The sequence below is a fragment of the Aphelocoma coerulescens genome, unplaced genomic scaffold (genome assembly GCF_041296385.1).
Source record: "Aphelocoma coerulescens isolate FSJ_1873_10779 unplaced genomic scaffold, UR_Acoe_1.0 HiC_scaffold_105, whole genome shotgun sequence".
In the NCBI taxonomy this organism is placed as follows: Eukaryota; Metazoa; Chordata; class Aves; order Passeriformes; family Corvidae; genus Aphelocoma; species Aphelocoma coerulescens.
Window position 1 is genome coordinate 353,295 of NW_027183467.1, and position 17,993 is coordinate 371,287.

Below are 17,993 nucleotides of genomic sequence, written 5' to 3' on the forward strand. Positions count from 1 at the left end.
ACATAGAATATTTTAGGTTGGAAAAGCCCTCTAAGATCATTGGATCCAACCATTACCCCAGCACTGCCAAGGCCACCATAAACCCATATCCCCAAGTGCCACATCTACACTGCTTTTAAATCCTCCCAGAGATGGGGAATCCACCACTCTGGGCAGACTGTGCCAGGGCTGGATAGCCCTGTCAGTGAAGAAATATTTCCAAATATTCAATTCATATCTCTTCTGGCACAACTTAAGGCCATTTCCTCTTTTCAAAACACTTGTTACCTGGGAGAAGAGATCAACACCCACCTGTCTGCACCCTCCCGTCAGGGAGTTGTAGACAGTGAGAAGGTTCCCCCTGAGCCTCCTTTTCTCCAGGCTGAGACCACCCAGCTGCTCCTCATCAGACTTGTGCTTCAGACCCTTCCCCAGCTCTGTTCCCTTCTCTGGACACCCTCCAGCACCTCAGTGTCTTTCTTGTTGTGAGGGACCCAAAAGTGAAGACAAGATTCAAGGTGTGGCCTCATCAGTGTCTGAGAACTACTTTGTCAAATTGGAAATGGTTCTTAGCAGCCCTTATTTCTCTATATTTTTCTGCTATTTATTTCTTCAAGCAATTCAATTGAAGAACTTTCACTGCTAATTGCCAGGATTTAATCCTAGAGATATTAATTAACATTGATGAATAGCAAAGTCAGCACAATCATCTGAGCACACATCTAGCCAAGAGAGAAGGCAGGCACTACTGTGTCCTTGAGAACCAAAGACAAGGAGGTCATGGTCTGGCGGGGTATTTTCAGGTGGAGGAGTCTGGGACCTAGATGACAACATAAAGGCATTCAGATCAAGGAGGACACAAGTGATTAAAGTCCTTCTAGCCCTATGGGCTACCTTCCATGGTAGAGAGAAGGTGAGATGATCTGAGATGTCCCCTGTCCCAGCCCAGATGGCAGTACAGCAAGCCACATCTACCACAAATCAAGGAGCAGCCAAAAATGCCTCTAGTTGGGCACTACCAATCTGGGACTAACACAGGATGATAAACAGAAGTTTCACAAGCAGGACATGCTGAAGGAATGGACTGTGAAGCTCTGAGATGCCACATTACAGAGCCACAGTGGTACTTCGTGCTGTTTTCCCTCCTAGCTGACTCCTGCACAACACTCCAGGTGAAACTCTCATTACAGCTTGAGAAAAGTGCTTTGCAAATGCGTGGCATGGGACGTCATGCTGCAAGAGGAGATAAAAGAACTGAATTTCTTTTTGTTATTATCCCTGCAAACCAGCTACAATAAATTATTCCAGTGGAGTGATTCAGTTTTCATGTAGCTTCCCTGCAGCTGTTCAGCTTGGCTGATGGGTCCAACCCCTCCTGTGTTGTTTTGTCAGATTTCCTCCCAGATGGCAAACCTTTTCTCTTAAGAAACCTGTGAAAACAAAAAATGAGGTTGCCTTTTATTCTCTACTTCTTTTGTGCTTCTTAATGTGCGAAAAGGCCATGCCCGGGGTAAAGGCTTGTTGCAAAATCTCTACTGCACAGGAAGCAAAAAAAGAAACAAAAAAGAGATGGAAATCACAGAGTGAATAAAATAGAAGTGGAATAAATAAAAAATTCCAAAAATTCCAAAATTTCCTGAAAATGTTATCAAACTCTTTCCAGTTCTAGCCTGGCATTTATACTTTTGCAAAAGTGACAGGCAAGGCGATTTTGGAGAATATACTGATGCACAGACGAATTACTGTAAATAATTGTCCAGTGCATCCCAGCATGGAGAACCAGGTCAAACAACTCACCTTTCCCTTTTCTTCCTCTCAGCTGTTTCTTATATTCCATTTCATCTCTGCCAATCATGCCAAAATGATAAATCTGAAGCAACAGGCTCATAAATTCTGAGACTGGCTAAGAAATCAGGAGGATTAATGTACTCTGGATTCTTTTTCATTGACTCCTTGGTTTTGGTACATTTAGGCACACTCAGGACATATATTCTAGCTTCTTCAACATCCATGAGAGCAAAAATAAATTTATTTTTTCCCCCAAGGAGGGGAGAAATGAAAGCCTACATACTCAGCTCCTGGAACTGGGGCTTTAAGAAAAAACATAGACAATATGACTTGCACAATGAAGTCATAAGAGTTGCCAGCTGTCTGGACTTCATTTTTCAGGAGTCATTGTTCTGCTCTTGCAATATCCAGTGTGGTTTCCTTGGAAAGGAAAAAGGGGAAGAGAAACTAAATACGGGGGCTCCTTCCCCCACTATAAGCATGCTATTGCCATGCTCCTGGACAGACTGTTCTGCTGGTAGCTTCTTCTTCTGCCTTGGTTTGGGCTCTGGAACAGTGTTGTTTGCAATATGGTAGATCAGTTGCAGTAAGTTATGTCCCTACATTGGTGTGATGGCTAAAACTGTATTGGAGCACCCAAGCTGCTGTTACTCCTTCAGATCTCTTAGAACCATTTAGGTTGGAAAAGCCCTCTAAGATCATCAAGCCAAACTGTTTCCCCAGCACTTCCAAGCCCACCATTAACCCATGTCCCCAAGTGCCACATCCACATGTCTATTAAATCGCTCTGGGGATGGGGGATTCCACCATTGCCCTGGGCAGCCTGTTTTAATGTTTGGTACTTTTGATACTTTGCACCTTTCTGTGGCAAGATATTGTCCTTGGTTTGTAAGAAGAATGGATAACATTGGGCTCTGGGCTGAATTGCATCATCTGGATTTAATAAAACAATGCTCCAAAAAAGCACTAGTCATGTTCCCATGATACTGCATGGTGAAAGAGATTATGAGATGGCTCTGCTACACCAAAGGCCCAGAGCCACTCAATATTAACTCACCTTCACTTCCATAAGTGCATTCAACTTCAGTGGGAAACAAAAGCTGAAATACCTTCCTGGAGGTGGGCCAAAATGACTGTTTTATCATGATCCCCTCTTGCTTGCTTGTGTCTGTAGAACAATAGGATTGCTGAGGGGTGAGGTGATGCATTTTCTTGTAACTGATGAAAAAATACATTATTTTAACTGGGCACAGAAAAAAAAAAGAGCTCTTTTCTCCCTGTGGTAACAATAAAAAGTTCTCTGGCTTTTTCGCCTTGATACTACAGCATGAAGCAAGAATCAGTGGGGCTCCATGGATTCATAACCCAATAGCACTTGGCATCATGCCAGGTTCTATGGATCTCTTCCTGGCTTTTGCTACTGCGAAGTGTCAGATCCCCAACACAGCTTCAATGATGATTAAGGAAACTGTTTCCTAAAAGAGAATATATTTTTTCACCTTTCTTGCTATAACTTAGCAGATCAGCTAATTGCCCCACCTGGTTCATGTTCACAGCTGATCATACCTGCCTCTTACCAGCTGGTACATAAGTAGCTGATCAATGTACATTCTCGTTACTTGAACTAATGTTTCTTTATGCCATGAGAGTCCCTAATATGTTGCATGTGGTTTCCATTTGGGGCTTTTTGGGATCTTTTCCAGGAAGTTTCAGGTCATTACCTCAAACCTTGCTCAGCTGAAAAGGATTGAGGTAATAAGCCACATTTGGGGGGAGGGGATGGGCAGGGGAAGAGCAAAAAAAAAGAGAAAGAGGGAGAGACAGAGAGAGAGAAAGGAAAGGAAAGAGAAGAAAGAAAGGAAGATTGGTTTCTATAATGCCTTGAAGACAAGAGAATGAAAATTGCCATGTAGGATAGATGGAAGGAATGTGGCCTTTGGCTCTCCAGCAAAGGTGTCATAAAATGTACTGTATTGAAGCAATATGTCAAAATGCAAGATCTTAAGCAAGGAAAGCAGATGGCACAAAACTGAAACCACTGTGACCACTGCAAAGTGGTGGGCCTGATCCCTAGCCTCTGGTCGACTTTCACTCACAGAGCTGAACACTAATGAGTTAATGGCTGGCTTTTTAGGATGAAAGAGAAACAGAAAGTTCTGTGTGTTAAGAAACCCCAAAAGCTTCCGACACGAGAGGGGTGGCTTAGAAAAGATCATGAGGAATCACTGGCGAAGGAAGGTGAGGTTTAGGTTTAAATGTGAGTTATGTGACCTTATACTCCATTTCAGCCAACACTATACCTCACTCTGCTATTCACTCCTTTTTCTTCACCCCATCTGAAAACTGCCTTGGCTAAAGAAATTACCATTTACATCCACTTTGTGTTTTCTGGTTGAGAGCCAGCTATCTACTGACCCAGCTAAGTGAACCCAGGCTCTGCCAAAACTGTTCAACACCTACAGCCCCTTTCAAGCAGGGGTAAGACTACCTTGCAGGGCCTCAGGAGAGGGATGTGAGTGTGTATGTATTTATAGCTCCAACACAGGAAAATTACTTTAAAAGTGGGCTTTTCCAAAGTTCTGAACAGTGTGCTCCTCCTGCTTTCACCTGGGGTTAGGGGTGCTCAATAGTTTTAATGACCAATAGTGACTGCCTTAGAGGTCCTGGATGTTTTGTGAAGCTTTAACTCCAAAAATATCTACAAAGCCCTTTCAAATAGATCTGTAAAGCTCTATTTGAAATGGTTGGGGTTGAAGCCTCCCTGAATGGAAAACTGAGTGGAAAAGGCCATATCAAAGTAGCTTTGGAAGTGGCATAAACTACTGATTCTGCCAAAGGGTAGATGGAGCTATTCTCTTTTGCTACCTTGTTTTCTTGTTGCTAGCCTGACAGAGTGAAAGTGGTTCCCTTCACTTCAAACGATGGGGTCAGCTGGCTGGATTTTGAGGAAAATGACAGGGGTTTCTAAGTATTCCTCAATCCATCCGAATCTGGTGTCCTACAAATGTTCATTAAGGTATTAAAGCAACATCATGACAACAGATGGAGGTAGGGACTGAATTTTACCCTGCAAGTCTCAAATTTCCAAAACCTCAAAGTTCCAAAACTCTGCATATGTACATCAGAAGAATTTCTGGCAACCTTGTTTTCATAAGGTGTTGAATAACCCATCTTAGAATCAGGTCCCCCCTTTTCTTCCTGCTTCTTCAACCAAAGCAGGGAAAATTCAGTTTGCAGCCCTTTGCCTCTGTTTCTGTAAAGCAAAATATCACACATAGCCAAGCATTGTTATTTCATCTGTGTCTCTGAAGTGACAGGAAGCAGTGCAGTGAGGTCCAAAGCACTGAGGATCTCCACGTTTCTAAACATTTGCAAAGATGCCTCTCCGTTCTCCACTCCTAGTCCACACCAATATATATTTACAGATAATATATTTTCTTAACATCAAGAAATAACTGCTATATAATTCCTGTACATTAAGGACCAACATCCTACAGCTTTCTGAGATTTGAATCAAAAGACTATGTTTTGTATCCAAGGACAATGTGTATTTTCCTTCCACTTCTCCTTCCTCCTGTATTTCAAGGTACTTGTGTCATCACCTGCCACTACTGTACAGCACAGCTATCCAAAACATCATGATCCCACCCTAAGAAGTAATGAAATCAACACAAGATTCAGGAGGTGTTTCTGGGACAAGACACATCTTGCTTTTCCTTTGTCTTCTGGTTTCTACAGACCATCAACCAAGTACAGACTGTGATTTTGCACCTCTGGCATTTTGACTGCTTGAACATCCATTTCTGTTTGAGTGATGGGTGATTCCCACAATAAATTTCATTGATGACACTCCAGAAGATACTTTTATTGACAGAAAATCTTGTAAATCACTCCTTGCTTCCCATTTAAGGCTCCTCTCTCCAGAAACCAAGGCATGTTTTCTCTTTAAATGCAGGATGGAATTTCAGGACATCTGTCCACTTGTTTATCCTGTGCTTCAGAAACACTGTAGAACATCATTACATTCGCACATAAAAGATTTGCTGAAAACAGCTAAAATAATTTCCCAGACTGAGTACTGTGCTTTGTAGATTTGGGGGGAAAAAAACTTTCGGTTGTGTGATGCAGTTTGAAGCCTCTATCTCTGGTTCTAGACACCCTTTCAGTAACTGTAATGAAATCCACACACTTTGGACTAATATCTGAAACCATAATCATACCAAAAAGGCTGCAGACAGACCAGTTTCAGATTAATAAAGAGTTTTAGATCACAGTGTAACTCCAGGAGGGGTTATTAGCTCATCTGACCTGTATATTGCAGGCTGTTTAATGTTACCCAGTTACCTATATATTAAACTGAATAATCTGTGTTTGACTGCAGCTCTTCCTGAGTAAAGAAACCTGCCCATTTTCAAAGACACAAGAGGCATCTTCCACTTCCTTTTGCTTCTGTTCTCAGCACTAACTGTACACACTTCCACACTTCCATGCTTTTGTAACCTGAATTTGTCATGCCTTCTTTATGAGACATCTGCTTACATTAGGTTTGCTCTTTCTCCATTGCATGAGAGCCCCTGGTAATCTGTATTCTCTTCTACAAGATACTTTATATAGTAGTCAAGTCAATTTGTCACTTGATGGCTAAACAGAATGAATTTAAGTTTCTTCTTGTAAGATATTTCCCTTTTCTCTTACTTTTTCAGCATCACAAACATATATTATCCACTAACTTCAACCATCTCTAGAAGTCAAGTATCAACACCACCTGAATTATGCAGGTCCTTTTTGGACAATACATCTACATTGAGATTATTTTTATCTGTTGTGGGTTTGCCTGCTATGTGACTGAAATCTGTTGGGAGAAGTCCCACTCCTGAGGCTTGGACAAATGCCCCGGAGGCCTGAAAAAAACTGCCAAACAATTGATGAAGAAATTGCTTTGTAGCGAGAGATTTAAATCATCGATCTGCTCAGCCACCTAACACTAATTCTAGAGATGATCCTAAAAATTTGATGTTCAAGAAAGAAAAATCTGAAAAGCTTAAACAAGTCATCTCTCCATTCTTGCTCTCCAGCACCTTTCCTGTTTCTCAGATAGAAAGGAACAAAGCTGAAACAGAGATAAGCAGCCTTTCTTTTCCCCTTTGAGTCACATTCCATAACAGTTATTTCAAAAGTGAATACCTGAATAATATTTTTAAAGAAGAAATAATTTCTTCTCTCTTTCTGTTCTTCACTCCTCTTCCTCCTCCTTTTCTAATTTTCTTGACAAACAACAGATTTGAAAGAAAGTACCACAAGGGCTCATTCTACTTCTGTTGAAACCGCAGGAGTTCTTCAGACAACCAAAATCTGTCCTGAACCAAATGTATCTGGGATCACAAGCCCCAGAAGTGCCTCACTATGACCTAGTCAGTCCTTTCCTGACAAATAAGCTTTGAGATGAGGTCATGTTTGAGGAATTGTGTAGGCATAAAGGGGTGTCCTCTTGACCAGGAAGGGCTTTGTGAAGAGAAGCATTGGAATACCACAGATTCTTAATTAACTTCTTCAGAAATTAGGGTCCAGGTCTCATATGCTGAGAGATACCCAGAGGTTTTGGTGCATCACCAAGAATCACTTGCTGACATCTAACTCCCTGCAAAGAAGTAGGGGGGAAAACATGGGCTTTCCAAATTTAAGATCCTGAAAAACAAATGTTCGAGGTTATCACCAGCATGTGACTCTCTAGGCGTATCATTCCTCCATCTTTCCCTTGCAATCTCAGAGGTTTCCGGTGGATACAAAATATGTTGCTAGCAAGAATTTTTCTTGCTTCTTTCCAGTCCCGTGAGATATTTTTCTCTCTCTCACGGAAGATATTAGTAGAGTTCTATAAACTATGAACACCTGTGACCTTGCAAACCTTTGTTTATAGTACAGTAGAAAAATATTTTGACAATGGATGTTTTAGGATTTTAGCCAATCACCCCAAGGGGTGGCTGATCCTTTGTCCAATTAGACTATGAAGAAAAAAGTCTATAAAAGAGTTGTAAAATAATTAAATAAATCAATCTTGCTGCACAGTTCCTGCCTGCTGGATCTCTCTTCTCCTACCTACCATTGTGGGATACCAAAATCAGATCCCCAAAGCCAGCTCAGGTTCCCTCCACATTGAGAGGTACTATTCATCTGCCTTCACTCATCTTAAAATATTCTTAAACAATGTGTTTTCCTTAGCGGTCTGTGTAGCACAGTATTATTTTCTTCTTCATGTGTTTCCGTCCTTTCCCTGGTGAATCTCTTTATTTGTTTATTGAATTATCCTTTGAACTTGCTTCTGCTTCTTTTCAGAGACCTCCAAATTATTCTTCCTATGCTAATCTTCACCTTCCTTTCAGGCTCCACACTGGCTTGTGCTGCCCTTTAATCCTACTAGGGCTTAACAAAGATGAATTCAAACTGCAAACTCTTCCAACTTTTTCCAGTTTTCTGCAGTAACAGTCTCTGTGCGTTGTAAGATCACAATCACAATTCCTCCTTTTACAGGGAGTTTTACATTCCCTCTGAGTCAGCTGAGGAGAGGTCAAGAACATTTAGTATTGCCTCTTCCAATATTTCTTTCCTCCCATGCCTTGCAAATACAGCAGTATTGTGATTCTTTTGTCTGAGATGGTCTGCCTTCAGATCTTTCCTTTTGCTCTTACCTACAGCTTTGGGCCAGATCTTGGCTGTTACCCAAATGGCACCATACACAAATGCTTCTCCTCCAAACCCTTGCTAGCAATCAGCAATCCCTCTCTTGCTCTCTCCTGAATTTTGATTTAAGTCATTTAGCTTCCAGTCTCCTTTTATACTTCCTGTCCTCTAAGTGTAATTTTCTTTGGTGACTACAGTCTCAAAAGGAGACTAGAAATAGGCAACAAACCATCAATTTTGGCACTTTGGTCATTCCTTCAGTCCAAGTACTTGGCAACTGATAATTTAAACTTCAGCATGTCCTGTCCACTTATGTCAAGTTGAGTTTGCTGCAACATGAACTGACTTTCTGCTGTGAATATGTCAGCCCCATGTGCTATGACAGCAGCTGGCACTCCTGTGACCATGAAATAATAGAGTTCTCAATATTCAGTGAGGCAAGGAGGGGCATCAACAAAACTTCTGCTCTGGACTTCCAGAGGGCAGACTTTGGCCTATTTGAGAGACTGATTTGGAGAGGACCTTGGGAAACAGCCCTTAAAAATAAAGGGATCCAGGAAGGATGGACATACTTTAAGAAAAAAATCTTGAAGATGCAGGAGCAGCCTGTCTTTATGTGCCAAAAGATGAGCCAGCAGGGAAGATGACTGGCCTGGACAGGCAAGGAGCTTTTGAAGGAACCAAGGGAAAAAAGAGGGTGTATCATCACCTTTGGAAAGAGGGGCAGGTAACTCAGGAATTGTTTAAGGATGTTGCTAGGTCATGTAGAAAAAAAATTTGAGGTAAAAGCCCAATTAGAACTTAATCTGGCCACTTCTGCAAAGGATAATAAAAAAAAATTATAAATACATACATGGCAAAAGGAGGGGCAAGGACAACCTCAATTCTTTATTGGATGCAGGGGGAATATAGTAACTAAAGATGATGAAAAGGCAGAGGTACTTAACATCACTGCCTCAGCTTTCAATATTAAGACAGGTTATCCTCAGGACAACTGGCCTCCTGAGCTGGTAGATTGGTACAGGGAGCAGAATAGTCCCACTGTAATCCAGGAGGAAGCAGCCACTTGGATCCTCACAGATCTATGGGACCAGAGGGGATCCATCCTGGGATGATGAGGGAGCTGGCAGATTAGCTCATGAAGGCCCTTTCCATCATTTATCATCAGTCCTGGCTCACTGGGGAGGTCCCAGATGACTGGAAGCTGGCCAGCGTGACACCCATCCACAAGAAGGGCCGGAAGGAGGATCCAGCAAATGACAGGCCTGTCAGCCTGACCTCAGTGCCTAGCAAGATTACAGAACAGATCATGTTGAGTGCCATTACACAGCACTTACAGGACGGCCAGGGGATCAGACCCAGCCAGCATGGGTTTAGGAGGGGCAGGTCGTGCCTGACCAACCTGCTCTCTTTTTATGACCGGGTGACCCACCTGGTGGATGAGGGGAAGGCTGTGGATATTGTCTACCTGGAATTCAGCAAGGCCTTTGACACCATTTCACATAGTACACTCCTGGAAAAGCTAGCAGTCCATGGCTTGGACAAGTACACTCCTCACTGAGTTGAGAACTGGCTGGAAGGCCAGCCCCAGAGAGTGGTGGTGAGTGGTGCTACATCCAGTTGGTGGCCAGTCAGTAGTGGTGTCCCCCAGGGATCTGTGTTGGGGCCAGTCCTGTTTAATATCTTCATTGATGGTCTGGATGAGGGGATTGAGTCCATCATCAGTAAATTTGCAGATGACACCAAGATGGGAATTAGTTTGGATCTGATGGAGGGTAGGACGACTCTGTAGAGACACCTGGACAGACTGGATAGGTTGGCTGAATCCAACAGAATGAAGTTTAACAAGACCAAGTTCTGGGTACAGTACCTGGGCCACATTAACCCCCTGCAGCACTACAGGTTGGGGGACAGAGTGTCTGGATAGTGGTCAGGCAGAAACAGAAGTGGGGGTGCTGATTGATGGCAGGCTGAACATGAGCCAGCAGTGTGCCCACGTGTCCAAGAAGGCCAGAGACAGCCACATGGGTTGGTTCTCTGCTCGCATGTGCAAGTCCCTTCCCTTGCCTTACAGCTTTCCCCACAACTGCTTTTGAGGGTCCAATCTTGAGCTACTGGGGTACCATTTTAAGGTTGAGCTGTTCAAAAACAAAGGTTCTCTTCACCCATCTCTGGGAGCATCTTCATCTCTAGGAATAGAAGCCCTCCCCCTTCCCTGGGAGCAAAGGGTCCTCATCACTTTAATCTCTAGGAATAGAGGCCCTCTCCCTTCCCTGGGAGTCATTTGCTTATTTCAGCACAAGTAATTCTGATCACAATTACCATTTGAACGCTCCAATCCCCCATGCTGCCATGAAATGACAACTGGTACTCTGATATATCATAGTCCAGCACCACCATAGCTTTACAACAGAATTTCAACTTCTAAGCTTGAAGCATCTGCTCTTTCTCCTCCCTCAGGGTGTCAGCTCTTCCTTCTTCACTGACTTTGGTGTCTTTATGGCGTTGACTTAGGAGAGAATTGATGTCTGCAGGCTTCATCTGTTCTGGAGGAAACTTACAGCACTAAAAAAGGGTTAATCTCACCCGACTCCGCAGCTGGAGTTCACTTATCGCTGTTGGTCACATGATCTTTGCCAGACAGCAGAGCAGCGGTATCAGATAAGTCCTGGCCACACCAGGGGCTGCCTGCACAGAGCAGGGCTGTGCAGGGGGGCCGCAGATGGAACAGGGCCGCACAGCTCCAGGATGGCTGTGTCCCGGCCCAGCTGGGCCGAACAGGGCCCGACCCGGCCCCACTGGGCAGCACAGCCCCCCCCCCCCCCCCCCCCATCCAGTTAACTGTCCCAAGGCTGGAAGCAAGAGAGAGCTTTCCTAGGGTTTGTTCATTCTTAAATGTGGACCACAGAGGCGTGTCAAGCTCTTTAAGTGGCTTAAAAAGTTGCCAATATTCAAACTAGCCAGTTGATAGGTTCTGTTAGGTCATAGAGGAAGCTGTAAGCACCTCTTTGCAGGAGAATCACTTCTGTAGCTATGCTAACCCATGACAGGCATTTAGTGCCATGGTTTAGTTGATGGGGAGGTGTTAGGTCATAGGTTGGACTTGATGATCTCAAAGGTCTTTTCCAACCTAGTTAGGTCTGTGATTCTGTGAAACTATCTGTATTGCTTCTACTGCTGCATTGGCCAGAAGCCCCTCTTAGGACACATCCACGAGAATGTTTTGCAATCCTTGGCTGATCTGAAGCCTATTGAACTCAATGTCTTCCAGTGATTCAATGCCAGTTCCACAGACATTTTAAAGCACAATATCAGATCTGAGGTGGGATGCACAGGTTTAGGTGCCTTTTCATTGATTGGTCCCTAACTTTCATTTACACAAAAGCAAGAATATTTAGCAGATAATATCTCATCCAACATGGTACTTTGCTCTTGCAAGTCACCTCTTTTAAGTCTGGGTTCTGCCATAGCATTGCAATATCAGATGAGGGTAAGAGCTGCTGAACCTGGTAACCTGATAGGAGTGAGACTGCTGCAATTTCATGTTCCCACATCCAGCACATGCACATACACACGGTACAGATATATATATACATATACATATACATACACACACACACACACACACACACACACACACACACATATATATATACATGTAAACATCTAGCCCTGTCTTTCTCCAGGGAACTGCAGGACTGTCAGCCTGACTCTGGTGCCAAGGAAGGTGATGGAGCAAATCATCTTGAGTGCCATCACCTGGCACATGCAGAACAACCAGGGAACCAGGCCCAGCCAGCATGGGTTTGTGAAAGGCAGGTCTTACTTGACCAACCTGATGGCTACCTATGGCAACGAGACTTGCTTGGTAGATGTGGGTGTTGTCTACACAGACTCTAGTAGCATTGTCTCCCACAGCATTCTCCTGGAGAAACTGTCTGCTCATGGCTTTGAGGCGCACTGTTTGCTGGGTAAAAGCTGGCTGGATGGTTGGGCCCAGAGAGTGGCAGGGAATGGGACTAAATCCAGTTGGCGGCCGGTCACTTGAGGGCTTCCCCAGGGCTCAGTGTTGAGGCGTGTCCTATGTAATACCTTTATTAATGATTTAGACAAGGAGATTGAGTGTACCCTCAGTAAGTTCACAGATGACACCAAGTTAGGTGGGAATGTTGATCTGCTGGAGGGCAGGAAGGCTCTCTAAAAGGATTTGTGCAGGCTGGATCCATGGGCTGAGGCCAGTGGTATGAGGTTCAACAAGGCCAAGTGTCAGGTTCTGACCCTGAATCACAACCCCACATAGCTCTCCAGGCTTGGTGCAGAAAACCCACCCTGGAAAACTGCAGGGTGGGAAAGGACCTGGAGGTGCTGATCCACAGCAGCTGAACATGAGCTCAGCTGTGGCCAGGGGGGCAAGAAGGCCAATGGTATCCTTACTTGTGTCAGCAATGGTGTGGCCAGCAGGATGAGAGAAGTGATTTGAATGTTTGCACCCCTTTGCTGGCACTGGTGATGAGAGGTGAGGGAGCTGGGGGGCTCAGCCTGGAGAAAAGGAGGCTCAGGGGGACATTCTCGCTATCTACAACTCCCTGACAGAAGGGTGGAGCCAGGTGAGGGTTGGTCTCTTCTCTCAAGTAACAAGTGACAAGACAAAAGGAAATGACCTCAAGTTGTGCCAGAGGAGGTCTAGGTTGGATATTGGGAAAAACCTACCTATGTGAGACAGTTTAACACCAGCAGGACTGCAAGGCCCTCCTTGGAAGCAAAGCTCCAGGTACAATGTGCAGCCAACATTCTCCTCACTCTGCTGTGGGTGGTGTCAATGTCCATCATGTGTCTGGCAATCACATTCACACAAATGAGATTTCTGCACATAAAATAAGCTGAGCCACAAATCCTCACTGTTGATAAAAACCTAAACAAACAAAGCAACAAATTAAGGGAAAGAATTGTCTGGAACATCTAAAATGCAGAATCTTAGTCTTCTAATGAAATTTAAATTTCCAGCCTTGGAAAAATCCATCAGAAACAGAAAAATTCCTCTAACCTTTGCAGAAATAAATTCCCTTTTTCCAGTGAAAGCCATTCCTTCACAGCACCATTTCAATAATTTGTCTCTACATCTTGTTTATCTGTCACCTCATAGGCTTCAGATTTTTTTGTGTTTTCATCACTGGTCTGTATATAAGAAAATGAGTGGGGAGAGAAAAAGGAGGCACAGATTTTGGCAAGAATCCTTGCCTGGAATGAATATAAAACTCTGTTTTATTTAAGTGATCTGGTTGTGTGTGTGATAGAAGGGAAACAAATAAAGATAGTCTTTTTAAAAGTGAGTGTGAAAGAAATTCCCCAGACAGACAAATAAAGAACTTTTTTATAGCTAGTAACACATGTTCTGGCATGAGCTTTTCACGTTCTCAACCCACCTTGAAACCAGTGAGTTTAGTTGTTCTGGGGTTTGGTTTGCCTGTTTTTCTTTTTCAAATTTTTCTTCTGGCTTTTTAATTATTACAGTAAGGGGAAAAAATGTTTTAAAAATGCCACCTAACACACAGACACACACCCCAAAATCCCGTCTCTCCTCTTGCTATGTATTCGGGAAATCTGAAGAGTAAGAAGGTGATTTCATCCCTTCTTCTCATTTTATAAGTAAATCTCCACAATGGCCTGGAGTGGCTTTATCATAGCAGTTGCATGTAGGTTTAGGCTAGACTGACAGAATGGATGGTTTCATCTGCTGTCATCTTGCTGGTTGACATTCACTTGACCTGGGTGGATCTGATTTCAAAGAGCACCTCAGAGTGGAAAGAGGGGGACAAGTTGCAAAGGAGTAAGAAGGAAAGTATATTAACTATGCTCCCCACTCATGTCTACCAAAATATATATAACGCATCAGTTCAAGAGAGAAATGTACATATACCTATTCTTTGAGCACACATTTGACCAGGAAAGGACCAGAGCATTGAATCACAGAATAATTGAATGGTTTGTCATCCCATTCCACCCCCATGCCGTGGGCAAGGACACCTTCCACTAGACCAAGTTGCTCCAAACCCCATCCAACCTGGCCTTGAACACTTCCAGGGATGGGGCAGCCACAGCTTCTCTGGGAAACCTGTGCCAGGGCCTGACCACTCTCACAGCCAGTAATTTCTTTCCATCATCCCATCTAACCCTGCCCTCTGTCAGTGAGAAGCCATTTCCTCTTGTCCAGTCCATCCAGGACCAAAGTCCCTCTCCAGCTGTCTTGGAGTCCCTCTAGGTACTGGAAGGCTACTAGAAGTCCTCTGCTAAATGTTTTCCTCAACATGGCCCAAATGCTTGTGACCTATTTTAAGCCAGGTATAAGTGGGATGTGATACACACAGTCCCTGTATGGGAGTGAGGTCAGGTGAGGGCCCCCATGTGCAGTCCAAATGGATCTCCAATATTAAAAAAAAAAGGAAAGAAAGAAACTAAAACTCCTTGTGATAGGATTTTCACCATTACAGTTCTCAGAAATGAGGAGCCTTGCATCAGTGCTTCCCACCCATGCTGACCCCAGGTCTCAAATTCAGCCCCCAGCCCACTATGCCATCTGTTGACCATCTCCTTGTTGGACACAGAGGTGCCCCTATATAATTTATAAGGTTGCAGAGTGGGATTTGCTTGCACCTATCCTGGGATCAGCTCATGCCCCCTTTTTGCCAGGACTGAGCACATCAAGTCTCATCAAGATGGATGTAGTCACGTCTGTCCTATCCTGTGGTCTTTGGAATCTCCTGGCAGCACAGTGAGCAGTGTGCCAGGCTGGGGACAGTATCCTAGTTTGGACAAGCCAAGGTTGCTCTTGTGCCTTTGCCTGTTTATCCAAAAACTTACAAAAAGCCAGTCCAAGTAAGCCATGCAGCTGCCTCATACTCATTTCTCAAGTCAGGAAGGTTCACATAAATATGCAAGAGGCTTCAGTGCTTTTCTGACCCAAACCATTTTCACATGAGCCTTTTTGAATCTTACCCTATGCTACTTCACCTCCTTCAGCCCCATTTTTCCTAGATCCACAAGGATTTCCTGAGCAGGAGCTGCAGACCAGGACAGTGTCTTTGTGATGATGGCAAGTATCTGGAAGAGCAGTAAGAGAAAAGGCTGCCAAATTCTTCCTCTTGTGAGTTGATATTTGGTCATCTCCCCATGATAACCCAGAGCTTTCTCTGGGGGATGAAAATATCAGCAGACATTCAGGCAGGACCCTGTCCTCCCTTCCCTCAAAGGTATCCAAACACTCAACACTGTACTATCTGATTGAGGTTGAAATCACAGAAAAGCTGAGCCCAGAGGTATCCAGCTCTCATACAGAGCACTGCAGATGTAGGTGATGAGTGATGACAATGGTGTGCTGCCTAGAGGGCATCCCCACCTGCGGCCAAGAAGAACATCCAGTCCCATCATACCTCCTAACATACAGCCTGAGGCATTTTTGTCTCACATGCTGGACATGGACTTACCAAGGAATTCTATGATATAGGAACACAAGGCAGAAGGGAACTTGACCCCAAGAAGGGAAGGGAGAGGGAGAAGGCAATCAGCCTCTCATCTCAACAATCCATGTCACACAACAGGAGACCAAAGGGGACGTGGCATAGCCTCTCTCCCACTTTAGACAACCATGTTTTCTAATGTGGGAAGAGCACAGTTCTCCTTCATGTCAAGGGAAAGCTGTGGGGAACAATTTTCTGTTGGGACAGAGTGGACCAGAAGCAGTGATGACTTTCACTTCAATAGTCTTCGTTCTTGCATGGTTTTAAGACAGTTCTGCTCAAGGGACACCACTGTCAGCTAAAGCTTCTGTTGCACATATGATGAATGCATTTTTGTGGGCATCATCTTCCACCTTTCAATCAAATACCATCCCATAAAGGTACCAAGATCTACAAGCAAGCAGAGAAAGATTTTAACCTAATCAAATACCAAACAACTCAGTCCTTGAACTGAAGAGTGGACTTTTGTTAACTGGGTTATTCCTCAACCATCCATCTGCAAGGGGATATCTCATTAATCCCTAAACTGGTGGCTGATTCTGGGGCCAGAGTGATTATATGTGACATTTTGCCCACTGAGCTGTTCAAAAATTACTTATGGAGAGGCAAAAGTCAGAGAAAAAGACATTCTTCTCCACTGCTCAGTAAGAAAAGCCAGACATTACCAAGTGTCATGGGTTAGCATAGCTACGGAAGTGATTCTCCTGCAAAGAGGTGCTTACAGCTTCCTCTATGACCTAACAGAACCTATCAACTGGCTAGTTTGAATATTGGCAACTTTTTAAGCCACTTAAAGAGCTTGACGCGCCTCTGTGGTCCACATTTAAGAATGAACAAACCCTGGGAAAGCTCTCTCTTGCTTCCGGCCTTGGGACAGTTAACTGGGGGGGAGCCATGCGGCCCAGTGCAGCCGGGCCAGGTCAGCCATGGCGCGGCCCTGTTCCATCTGCGACCCTCCCCCCACAGCCCTGCTCTGTGCAGGCAGCCCCTGGTGCGGCCGGGGCTCATCTGAGACCGCTGCTCTGCTGTCCGGCAAAGATCATGTGACCAACAGCAATAAGTAAACTCCAGCTGCAGGGCCTGGGTGAGATTAAAACTTTTTTTAGTGCTGTAAGTTTCCTCCAGAACAGATGAAACCTGCAGACATTAATCCTCTTGCGAGTCTGAGGAAGAGGGAAGGTGAAGAAAACACCATAGAGACACCAAAGTCAGTGAAGAAGGAAGAGCTGAAACCCTGAGGGAGGAGAAAGAGCAGATGCTTAGAAGCTGAAATTCTGTTGTAATGCTATGGTGGTGATGGACTATGATATATCAGAGTACCAGTTGTAATTTCAAGAAAGCATGGGGGTTGGAGCATTCAAATGGTAATTGTGAGCAGAAGTACTTGTGCTGAAATGAGGAAATGACAGTAGCTGTAATTTGATGAGGACACTTTTGCTCCCAGGGAAGGGGGAGGGCTTCTATTCCTAAAGATGAAGATGCTCCCAGAGATGGGTGAAGAGAACCTTTGTTTTTGAACAGCTCAACCTTAAAATGGTACTCCAGTAGCTCAAGATTGGACCCTCAAAAGAAGTTGTGGGGAAAGCTGTAAGTCGAGGGAAGGGACTTGCACATGCGAGCAGAGAACCAACCCGTGTGGCTGTCTGGTTGTGATACTGAATCCATGAGAAAATTTCTTGTGGAGATGTCTCCATAGCATGAGCAAGAGAGACTCCTCTCCCTAAGCGAACTGAACAAGGTTATTATAGAAGTGGTAAACTGACTGAACATCTCAAGGGTTGTCTTTTTACATTGTTAGTGGGAGAAGGGAGAAAGGTGAGGGGAGGAGAAGTGTTCTGAAGGTTTGGTCTGATTTTTCTCTTTCTTTTAGGTCTGTTAATAAACTTCTTTATATTCTTTTAAGTTTTGTGCCTGCTTTGCTTTCTCCTAATTCTTGTCTCACAGAAGGTAAATAAGTAAGTAATGAGTATTTTGGACCAAACCACTATACCAAGGGAGAAACCTCTACAGCATTTTGTTAAGCTGGATGGGGCT

At 44.1% G+C, this 17,993-nt stretch overlaps 1 long non-coding RNA gene across 1 annotated transcript; it reads right to left on the reverse strand.

Moving 5' to 3' along the window:
* Positions 1-655: 655 nt before the first annotated feature.
* On the reverse strand, positions 656-3,373 carry LOC138100561 (uncharacterized). The gene is made up of 3 exons (XR_011146855.1): positions 3,334-3,373; positions 2,825-3,242; positions 656-1,409 (listed from the first exon to the last, which is right to left on the reverse strand). It is a non-coding gene; the product is annotated as an uncharacterized lncRNA (long non-coding RNA).
* Positions 3,374-17,993: the final 14,620 nt, after the last annotated feature.